The sequence below is a fragment of the Styela clava genome, chromosome 9 (genome assembly GCF_964204865.1).
Source record: "Styela clava chromosome 9, kaStyClav1.hap1.2, whole genome shotgun sequence".
Classification (NCBI taxonomy): domain Eukaryota; kingdom Metazoa; phylum Chordata; class Ascidiacea; order Stolidobranchia; family Styelidae; genus Styela; species Styela clava.
Window position 1 is genome coordinate 18,662,583 of NC_135258.1, and position 10,948 is coordinate 18,673,530.

Genomic DNA, 10,948 nt, shown 5'->3' on the forward strand with positions numbered 1-10,948 from the left:
GCTCGGCTTCTTTCGACGCCGATGCCGGCGACGCAGCACTCTCTCGCCCGCCAGCCACCAAGAGATGTGTGCGCTCCGACCGGCCCCGCACGCCGCTCTTTCTTGGCTCATTCGAGTTTACTGTCTTTCGCTCTAACATGCCTTACCTAGGGTTAGGTTAGTATGCTTGCACGTTTGTACTTTAACTTTTTTCGGCTCGGCTTCTTTCTTGGCTCATTCGAGTTTACTGTCTTTCGCTCTAACATGCCTTACCTAGGGTTAGGTTAGTATGCTTGCACGTTTGTACTTTAACTTTTTTCGGCTCGGCTTCTTTCTTGGCTCATTCGAGTTTACTGTCTTTCGCTCTAACATGCCTTACGTAGGGTTAGGTTAGTATGCTTGCACGTTTGTACTTTAACTTTTTTCGGCTCGGCTTCTTTCGACGCCGATGCCGGCGACGCAGCACTCTCTCGCCCGCCAGCCACCGAGAGATGTGTGCGCTCCGACCGGCCCCGCACGCCGCTCTTTCTTGGCTCATTCGAGTTTACTGTCTTTCGCTCTAACATGCCTTACCTAGGGTTAGGTTAGTATGCTTGCACGTTTGTACTTTAACTTTTTTCGGCTCGGCTTCTTTCTTGGCTCATTCGAGTTTACTGTCTTTCGCTCTAACATGCCTTACCTAGGGTTAGGTTAGTATGTTTGCACGTTTGTACTTTAACTTTTTTCGGCTCGTCTTCTTTCGACGCCGATGCCGGCGACGCAGCACTCTCTCGCCCGCCAGCCACCGAGAGATGTGTGCGCTCCGACCGGCCCCGCACGCCGCTCTTTCTTGGCTCATTCGAGTTTACTGTCTTTCGCTCTAACATGCCTTACCTAGGGTTAGGTTAGTATGCTTGCACGTTTGTACTTTAACTTTTTTCGGCTCGGCTTCTTTCTTGGGTCATTCGAGTTTACTGTCTTTCGCTCTAACATGCCTTACCTAGGGTTAGGTTAGTATGCTTGCACGTTTGTACTTTAACTTTTTTCGGCTCGGCTTCTTTCGACGCCGATGCCGGCGACGCAGCACTCTCTCGCCCGCCAGCCACCGAGAGATGTGTGCGCTCCGACCGGCCCCGCACGCCGCTCTTTCTTGGCTCATTCGAGTTTACTGTCTTTCGCTCTAACATGCCTTACCTAGGGTTAGGTTAGTATGCTTGCACGTTTGTACTTTAACTTTTTTCGGCTCGGCTTCTTTCTTGGCTCATTCGAGTTTACTGTCTTTCGCTCTAACATGCCTTACCTAGGGTTAGGTTAGTATGCTTGCACGTTTGTACTTTAACTTTTTTCGGCTCGGCTTCTTTCGACGCCGATGCCGGCGACGCAGCACTCTCTCGCCCGCCAGCCACCGAGAGATGTGTGCGCTCCGACCGGCCCCGCACGCCGCTCTTTCTTGGCTCATTCGAGTTTACTGTCTTTCGCTCTAACATGCCTTACCTAGGGTTAGGTTAGTATGCTTGCACGTTTGTACTTTAACTTTTTTCGGCTCGGCTTCTTTCGACGCCGATGCCGGCGACGCAGCACTCTCTCGCCCGCCAGCCACCGAGAGATGTGTGCGCTCCGACCGGCCCCGCACGCCGCTCTTTCTTGGCTCATTCGAGTTTACTGTCTTTCGCTCTAACATGCCTTACCTAGGGTTAGGTTAGTATGCTTGCACGTTTGTACTTTAACTTTTTTCGGCTCGGCTTCTTTCTTGGCTCATTCGAGTTTACTGTCTTTCACTCTAACATGCCTTACCTAGGGTTAGGTTAGTATGCTTGCACGTTTGTACTTTAACTTTTTTCGGCTCGGCTTCTTTCGACGCCGATGCCGGCGACGCAGCACTCTCTCGCCCGCCAGCCACCGAGAGATGTGTGCGCTCCGACCGGCCCCGCACGCCGCTCTTTCTTGGCTCATTCGAGTTTACTGTCTCTCGCTCTAACATGCCTTACCTAGGGTTAGGTTAGTATGCTTGCACGTTTGTACTTTAACTTTTTTCGGCTCGGCTTCTTTCGACGCCGATGCCGGCGACGCAGCACTCTCTCGCCCGCCAGCCACCGAGAGATGTGTGCGCTCCGACCGGCCCCGCACGCCGCTCTTTCTTGGCTCATTCGAGTTTACTGTCTTTCGCTCTAACATGCCTTACCTAGGGTTAGGTTAGTATGCTTGCACGTTTGTACTTTAACTTTTTTCGGCTCGGCTTCTTTCGACGCCGATGCCGGCGACGCAGCACTCTCTCGCCCGCCAGCCACCGAGAGATGTGTGCGCTCCGACCGGCCCCGCACGCCGCTCTTTCTTGGCTCATTCGAGTTTACTGTCTTTCGCTCTAACATGCCTTACCTAGGGTTAGGTTAGTATGCTTGCACGTTTGTACTTTAACTTTTTTCGGCTCGGCTTCTTTCTTGGCTCATTCGAGTTTACTGTCTTTCGCTCTAACATGCCTTACCTAGGGTTAGGTTAGTATGCTTGCACGTTTGTACTTTAACTTTTTTCGGCTCGGCTTCTTTCGACGCCGATGCCGGCGACGCAGCACTCTCTCGCCCGCCAGCCACCGAGAGATGTGTGCGCTCCGACCGGCCCCGCACGCCGCTCTTTCTTGGCTCATTCGAGTTTACTGTCTCTCGCTCTAACATGCCTTACCTAGGGTTAGGTTAGTATGCTTGCACGTTTGTACTTTAACTTTTTTCGGCTCGGCTTCTTTCTTGGCTCATTCGAGTTTACTGTCTTTCGCTCTAACATGCCTTACCTAGGGTTAGGTTAGTATGCTTGCACGTTTGTACTTTAACTTTTTTCGGCTCGGCTTCTTTCGACGCCGATGCTGGCGACGCAGCACTCTCTCGCCCGCCAGCCACCGAGAGATGTGTGCGCTCCGACCGGCCCCGCACGCCGCTCTTTCTTGGCTCATTCGAGTTTACTGTCTTTCGCTCTAACATGCCTTACCTAGGGTTAGGTTAGTATGCTTGCACGTTTGTACTTTAACTTTTTTCGGCTCGGCTTCTTTCTTGGCTCATTCGAGTTTACTGTCTTTCGCTCTAACATGCCTTACCTAGGGTTAGGTTAGTATGCTTGCACGTTTGTACTTTAACTTTTTTCGGCTCGGCTTCTTTCGACGCCGATGCCGGCGACGCAGCACTCTCTCGCCCGCCAGCCACCGAGAGATGTGTGCGCTCCGACCGGCCCCGCACGCCGCTCTTTCTTGGCTCATTCGAGTTTACTGTCTTTCGCTCTAACATGCCTTACCTAGGGTTAGGTTAGTATGCTTGCACGTTTGTACTTTAACTTTTTTCGGCTCGGCTTCTTTCTTGGCTCATTCGAGTTTACTGTCTTTCGCTCTAACATGCCTTACGTAGGGTTAGGTTAGTATGCTTGCACGTTTGTACTTTAACTTTTTTCGGCTCGGCTTCTTTCGACGCCGATGCCGGCGACGCAGCACTCTCTCGCCCGCCAGCCACCGAGAGATGTGTGCGCTCCGACCGGCCCCGCACGCCGCTCTTTCTTGGCTCATTCGAGTTTACTGTCTTTCGCTCTAACATGCCTTACCTAGGGTTAGGTTAGTATGCTTGCACGTTTGTACTTTAACTTTTTTCGGCTCGGCTTCTTTCGACGCCGATGCCGGCGACGCAGCACTCTCTCGCCCGCCAGCCACCGAGAGATGTGTGCGCTCCGACCGGCCCCGCACGCCGCTCTTTCTTGGCTCATTCGAGTTTACTGTCTTTCGCTCTAACATGCCTTACCTAGGGTTAGGTTAGTATGCTTGCACGTTTGTACTTTAACTTTTTTCGGCTCGGCTTCTTTCTTGGCTCATTCGAGTTTACTGTCTTTCGCTCTAACATGCCTTACGTAGGGTTAGGTTAGTATGCTTGCACGTTTGTACTTTAACTTTTTTCGGCTCGGCTTCTCTCGACGCCGATGCCGGCGACGCAGCACTCTCTCGCCCGCCAGCCACCGAGAGATGTGTGCGCTCCGACCGGCCCCGCACGCCGCTCTTTCTTGGCTCATTCGAGTTTACTGTCTTTCGCTCTAACATGCCTTACCTAGGGTTAGGTTAGTATGCTTGCACGTTTGTACTTTAACTTTTTTCGGCTCGGCTTCTTTCTTGGCTCATTCGAGTTTACTGTCTTTCGCTCTAACATGCCTTACCTAGGGTTAGGTTAGTATGCTTGCACGTTTGTACTTTAACTTTTTTCGGCTCGGCTTCTTTCGACGCCGATGCCGGCGACGCAGCACTCTCTCGCCCGCCAGCCACCGAGAGATGTGTGCGCTCCGACCGGCCCCGCACGCCTCTCTTTCTTGGCTCATTCGAGTTTACTGTCTTTCGCTCTAACATGCCTTACCTAGGGTTAGGTTAGTATGCTTGCACGTTTGAACTTTAACTTTTTTCGGCTCGGCTTCTTTCGACGCCGATGCCGGCGACGCAGCACTCTCTCGCCCGCCAGTCACCGAGAGATGTGTGCGCTCCGACCGGCCCCGCACGCCGCTCTTTCTTGGCTCATTCGAGTTTACTGTCTTTCGCTCTAACATGCCTTACCTAGGGTTAGGTTAGTATGCTTGCACGTTTGTACTTTAACTTTTTTCGGCTCGGCTTCTTTCGACGCCGATGCCGGCGACGCAGCACTCTCTCGCCCGCCAGCCACCGAGAGATGTGTGCGCTCCGACCGGCCCCGCACGCCGCTCTTTCTTGGCTCATTCGAGTTTACTGTCTTTCGCTCTAACATGCCTTACCTAGGGTTAGGTTAGTATGCTTGCACGTTTGTACTTTAACTTTTTTCGGCTCGGCTTCTTTCTTGGCTCATTCGAGTTTACTGTCTTTCGCTCTAACATGCCTTACGTAGGGTTAGGTTAGTATGCTTGCACGTTTGTACTTTAACTTTTTTCGGCTCGGCTTCTTTCGACGCCGATGCCGGCGACGCAGCACTCTCTCGCCCGCCAGCCACCGAGAGATGTGTGCGCTCCGACCGGCCCCGCACGCCGCTCTTTCTTGGCTCATTCGAGTTTACTGTCTTTCGCTCTAACATGCCTTACCTAGGGTTAGGTTAGTATGCTTGCACGTTTGTACTTTAACTTTTTTCGGCTCGGCTTCTTTCGACGCCGATGCCGGCGACGCAGCACTCTCTCGCCCGCCAGCCACCGAGAGATGTGTGCGCTCCGACCGGCCCCGCACGCCGCTCTTTCTTGGCTCATTCGAGTTTACTGTCTTTCGCTCTAACATGCCTTACCTAGGGTTAGGTTAGTATGCTTGCACGTTTGTACTTTAACTTTTTTCGGCTCTGCTTCTTTCTTGGCTCATTCGAGTTTACTGTCTTTCGCTCTAACATGCCTTACGTAGGGTTAGGTTAGTATGCTTGCACGTTTGTACTTTAACTTTTTTCGGCTCGGCTTCTCTCGACGCCGATGCCGGCGACGCAGCACTCTCTCGCCCGCCAGCCACCGAGAGATGTGTGCGCTCCGACCGGCCCCGCACGCCGCTCTTTCTTGGCTCATTCGAGTTTACTGTCTTTCGCTCTAACATGCCTTACCTAGGGTTAGGTTAGTATGCTTGCACGTTTGTACTTTAACTTTTTTCGGCTCGGCTTCTTTCTTGGCTCATTCGAGTTTACTGTCTTTCGCTCTAACATGCCTTACCTAGGGTTAGGTTAGTATGCTTGCACGTTTGTACTTTAACTTTTTTCGGCTCGGCTTCTTTCGACGCCGATGCCGGCGACGCAGCACTCTCTCGCCCGCCAGCCACCGAGAGATGTGTGCGCTCCGACCGGCCCCGCACGCCTCTCTTTCTTGGCTCATTCGAGTTTACTGTCTTTCGCTCTAACATGCCTTACCTAGGGTTAGGTTAGTATGCTTGCACGTTTGTACTTTAACTTTTTTCGGCTCGGCTTCTTTCGACGCCGATGCCGGCGACGCAGCACTCTCTCGCCCGCCAGTCACCGAGAGATGTGTGCGCTCCGACCGGCCCCGCACGCCGCTCTTTCTTGGCTCATTCGAGTTTACTGTCTTTCGCTCTAACATGCCTTACCTAGGGTTAGGTTAGTATGCTTGCACGTTTGTACTTTAACTTTTTTCGGCTCGGCTTCTTTCGACGCCGATGCCGGCGACGCAGCACTCTCTCGCCCGCCAGTCACCGAGAGATGTGTGCGCTCCGACCGGCCCCGCACGCCGCTCTTTCTTGGCTCATTCGAGTTTACTGTCTTTCGCTCTAACATGCCTTACCTAGGGTTAGGTTAGTATGCTTGCACGTTTGTACTTTAACTTTTTTCGGCTCGGCTTCTTTCTTGGCTCATTCGAGTTTACTGTCTTTCGCTCTAACATGCCTTACCTAGGGTTAGGTTAGTATGCTTGCACGTTTGTACTTTAACTTTTTTCGGCTCGGCTTCTTTCGACGCCGATGCCGGCGACGCAGCACTCTCTCGCCCGCCAGCCACCGAGAGATGTGTGCGCTCCGACCGGCCCCGCACGCCGCTCTTTCTTGGCTCATTCGAGTTTACTGTCTTTCGCTCTAACATGCCTTACCTAGGGTTAGGTTAGTATGCTTGCACGTTTGTACTTTAACTTTTTTCGGCTCGGCTTCTTTCTTGGCTCATTCGAGTTTACTGTCTTTCGCTCTAACATGCCTTACCTAGGGTTAGGTTAGAATGCTTGCACGTTTGTACTTTAACTTTTTTCGGCCCGGCTTCTTTCGACGCCGATGCCGGCGACGCAGCACTCTCTCGCCCGCCAGCCACCGAGAGATGTGTGCGCTCCGACCGGCCCCGCACGCCGCTCTTTCTTGGCTCATTCGAGTTTACTGTCTTTCGCTCTAACATGCCTTACCTAGGGTTAGGTTAGTATGCTTGCACGTTTGTACTTTAACTTTTTTCGGCTCGGCTTCTTTCTTGGCTCATTCGAGTTTACTGTCTTTCGCTCTAACATGCCTTACCTAGGGTTAGGTTAGTATGCTTGCACGTTTGTACTTTAACTTTTTTCGGCTCGGCTTCTTTCGACGCCGATGCCGGTGACGCAGCACTCTCTCGCCCGCCAGCAACCGAGAGATGTGTGCGCTCCGACCGGCCCCGCACGCCGCTCTTTCTTGGCTCATTCGAGTTTACTGTCTTTCGCTCTAACATGCCTTACCTAGGGTTAGGTTAGTATGCTTGCACGTTTGTACTTTAACTTTTTTCGGCTCGGCTTCTTTCGACGCCGATGCCGGCGACGCAGCACTCTCTCGCCCGCCAGCCACCGAGAGATGTGTGCGCTCCGACCGGCCCCGCACGCCGCTCTTTCTTGGCTCATTCGAGTTTACTGTCTTTCGCTCTAACATGCCTTACCTAGGGTTAGGTTAGTATGCTTGCACGTTTGTACTTTAACTTTTTTCGGCTCGGCTTCTTTCTTGGCTCATTCGAGTTTACTGTCTTTCGCTCTAACATGCCTTACCTAGGGTTAGGTTAGTATGCTTGCACGTTTGTACTTTAACTTTTTTCGGCTCGGCTTCTTTCGACGCCGATGCCGGCGACGCAGCACTCTCTCGCCCGCCAGCCACCGAGAGATGTGTGCGCTCCGACCGGCCCCGCACGCCTCTCTTTCTTGGCTCATTCGAGTTTACTGTCTTTCGCTCTAACATGCCTTACCTAGGGTTAGGTTAGTATGCTTGCACGTTTGTACTTTAACTTTTTTCGGCTCGGCTTCTTTCGACGCCGATGCCGGCGACGCAGCACTCTCTCGCCCGCCAGTCACCGAGAGATGTGTGCGCTCCGACCGGCCCCGCACGCCGCTCTTTCTTGGCTCATTCGAGTTTACTGTCTTTCGCTCTAACATGCCTTACCTAGGGTTAGGTTAGTATGCTTGCACGTTTGTACTTTAACTTTTTTCGGCTCGGCTTCTTTCGACGCCGATGCCGGCGACGCAGCACTCTCTCGCCCGCCAGTCACCGAGAGATGTGTGCGCTCCGACCGGCCCCGCACGCCGCTCTTTCTTGGCTCATTCGAGTTTACTGTCTTTCGCTCTAACATGCCTTACCTAGGGTTAGGTTAGTATGCTTGCACGTTTGTACTTTAACTTTTTTCGGCTCGGCTTCTTTCTTGGCTCATTCGAGTTTACTGTCTTTCGCTCTAACATGCCTTACCTAGGGTTAGGTTAGTATGCTTGCACGTTTGTACTTTAACTTTTTTCGGCTCGGCTTCTTTCGACGCCGATGCCGGCGACGCAGCACTCTCTCGCCCGCCAGCCACCGAGAGATGTGTGCGCTCCGACCGGCCCCGCACGCCGCTCTTTCTTGGCTCATTCGAGTTTACTGTCTTTCGCTCTAACATGCCTTACCTAGGGTTAGGTTAGTATGCTTGCACGTTTGTACTTTAACTTTTTTCGGCTCGGCTTCTTTCTTGGCTCATTCGAGTTTACTGTCTTTCGCTCTAACATGCCTTACCTAGGGTTAGGTTAGAATGCTTGCACGTTTGTACTTTAACTTTTTTCGGCCCGGCTTCTTTCGACGCCGATGCCGGCGACGCAGCACTCTCTCGCCCGCCAGCCACCGAGAGATGTGTGCGCTCCGACCGGCCCCGCACGCCGCTCTTTCTTGGCTCATTCGAGTTTACTGTCTTTCGCTCTAACATGCCTTACCTAGGGTTAGGTTAGTATGCTTGCACGTTTGTACTTTAACTTTTTTCGGCTCGGCTTCTTTCTTGGCTCATTCGAGTTTACTGTCTTTCGCTCTAACATGCCTTACCTAGGGTTAGGTTAGTATGCTTGCACGTTTGTACTTTAACTTTTTTCGGCTCGGCTTCTTTCGACGCCGATGCCGGCGACGCAGCACTCTCTCGCCCGCCAGCAACCGAGAGATGTGTGCGCTCCGACCGGCCCCGCACGCCGCTCTTTCTTGGCTCATTCGAGTTTACTGTCTTTCGCTCTAACATGCCTTACCTAGGGTTAGGTTAGTATGCTTGCACGTTTGTACTTTAACTTTTTTCGGCTCGGCTTCTTTCGACGCCGATGCCGGCGACGCAGCACTCTCTCGCCCGCCAGCCACCGAGAGATGTGTGCGCTCCGACCGGCCCCGCACGCCGCTCTTTCTTGGCTCATTCGAGTTTACTGTCTTTCGCTCTAACATGCCTTACCTAGGGTTAGGTTAGTATGCTTGCACGTTTGTACTTTAACTTTTTTCGGCTCGGCTTCTTTCTTGGCTCATTCGAGTTTACTGTCTTTCGCTCTAACATGCCTTACCTAGGGTTAGGTTAGTATGCTTGCACGTTTGTACTTTTAACTTTTTTGGGCTCGGCTTCTTTCGACGCCGATGCCGGCGACGCAGCACTCTCTCGCCCGCCAGCCACCGAGAGATGTGTGCGCTCCGACCGGCCCCGCACGCCGCTCTTTCTTGGCTCATTCGAGTTTACTGTCTTTCGCTCTAACATGCCTTACCTAGGGTTAGGTTAGTATGCTTGCACGTTTGTACTTTAACTTTTGTCGGCTCGGCTTCTTTCGACGCCGATGCCGGCGACGCAGCACTCTCTCGCCCGCCAGCCACCGAGAGATGTGGGCGCTCCGACCGGCCCCGCACGCCGCTCTTTCTTGGCTCATTCGAGTTTACTGTCTTTCGCTCTAACATGCCTTACCTAGGGTTAGGTTAGTATGCTTGCACGTTTGTACTTTAACTTTTTTCGGCTCGGCTTCTTTCTTGGCTCATTCGAGTTTACTGTCTTTCGCTCTAACATGCCTTACCTAGGGTTAGGCTAGTATGCTTGCACGTTTGTACTTTAACTTTTTTCGGCTCGGCTTCTTTCGACGCCGATGCCGGCGACGCAGCACTCTCTCGCCCGCCAGCCACCGAGAGATGTGTGCGCTCCGACCGGCCCCGCACGCCGCTCTTTCTTGGCTCATTCGAGTTTACTGTCTTTCGCTCTAACATGCCTTACCTAGGGTTAGGTTAGTATGCTTGCACGTTTGTACTTTAACTTTTTTCGGCTCGGCTTCTTTCGACGCCGATGCCGGCGACGCAGCACTCTCTCGCCCGCCAGCCACCGAGAGATGTGTGCGCTCCGACCGGCCCCGCACGCCGCTCTTTCTTGGCTCATTCGAGTTTACTGTCTTTCGCTCTAACATGCCTTACCTAGGGTTAGGTTAGTATGCTTGCACGTTTGTACTTTAACTTTTTTCGGCTCGGCTTCTTTCTTGGCTCATTCGAGTTTACTGTCTTTCGCTCTAACATGCCTTACCTAGGGTTAGGTTAGTATGCTTGCACGTTTGTACTTTAACTTTTTTCGGCTCGGCTTCTTTCGACGCCGATGCCGGCGACGCAGCACTCTCTCGCCCGCCAGCCACCGAGAGATGTGTGCGCTCCGACCGGCCCCGCACGCCGCTCTTTCTTGGCTCATTCGAGTTTACTGTCTTTCGCTCTAACATGCCTTACCTAGGGTTAGGTTAGTATGCTTGCACGTTTGTACTTTACCTTTTTTCGGCTCGGCTTCTTTCGACGCCGATGCCGGCGACGCAGCACTCTCTCGCCCGCCAGCCACCGAGAGATGTGTGCGCTCCGACCGGCCCCGCACGCCGCTCTTTCTTGGCTCATTCGAGTTTACTGTCTTTCGCTCTAACATGCCTTACCTAGGGTTAGGTTAGTATGCTTGCACGTTTGTACTTTAACTTTTTTCGGCTCGGCTTCTTTCTTGGCTCATTCGAGTTTACTGTCTTTCGCTCTAACATGCCTTACCTAGGGTTAGGTTAGTATGCTTGCACGTTTGTACTTTAACTTTTTTCGGCTCGGCTTCTTTCGACGCCGATGCCGGCGACGCAGCACTCTCTCGCCCGCCAGCCACCGAGAGATGTGTGCGCTCCGACCGGCCCCGCACGCCGCTCTTTCTTGGCTCATTCGAGTTTACTGTCTTTCGCTCTAACATGCCTTACCTAGGGTTAGGTTAGTATGCTTGCACGTTTGTACTTTAACTTTTTTCGGCTCGGCTTCTTTCTTGGCTCATTCGAGTTTACTGTCTTTCGC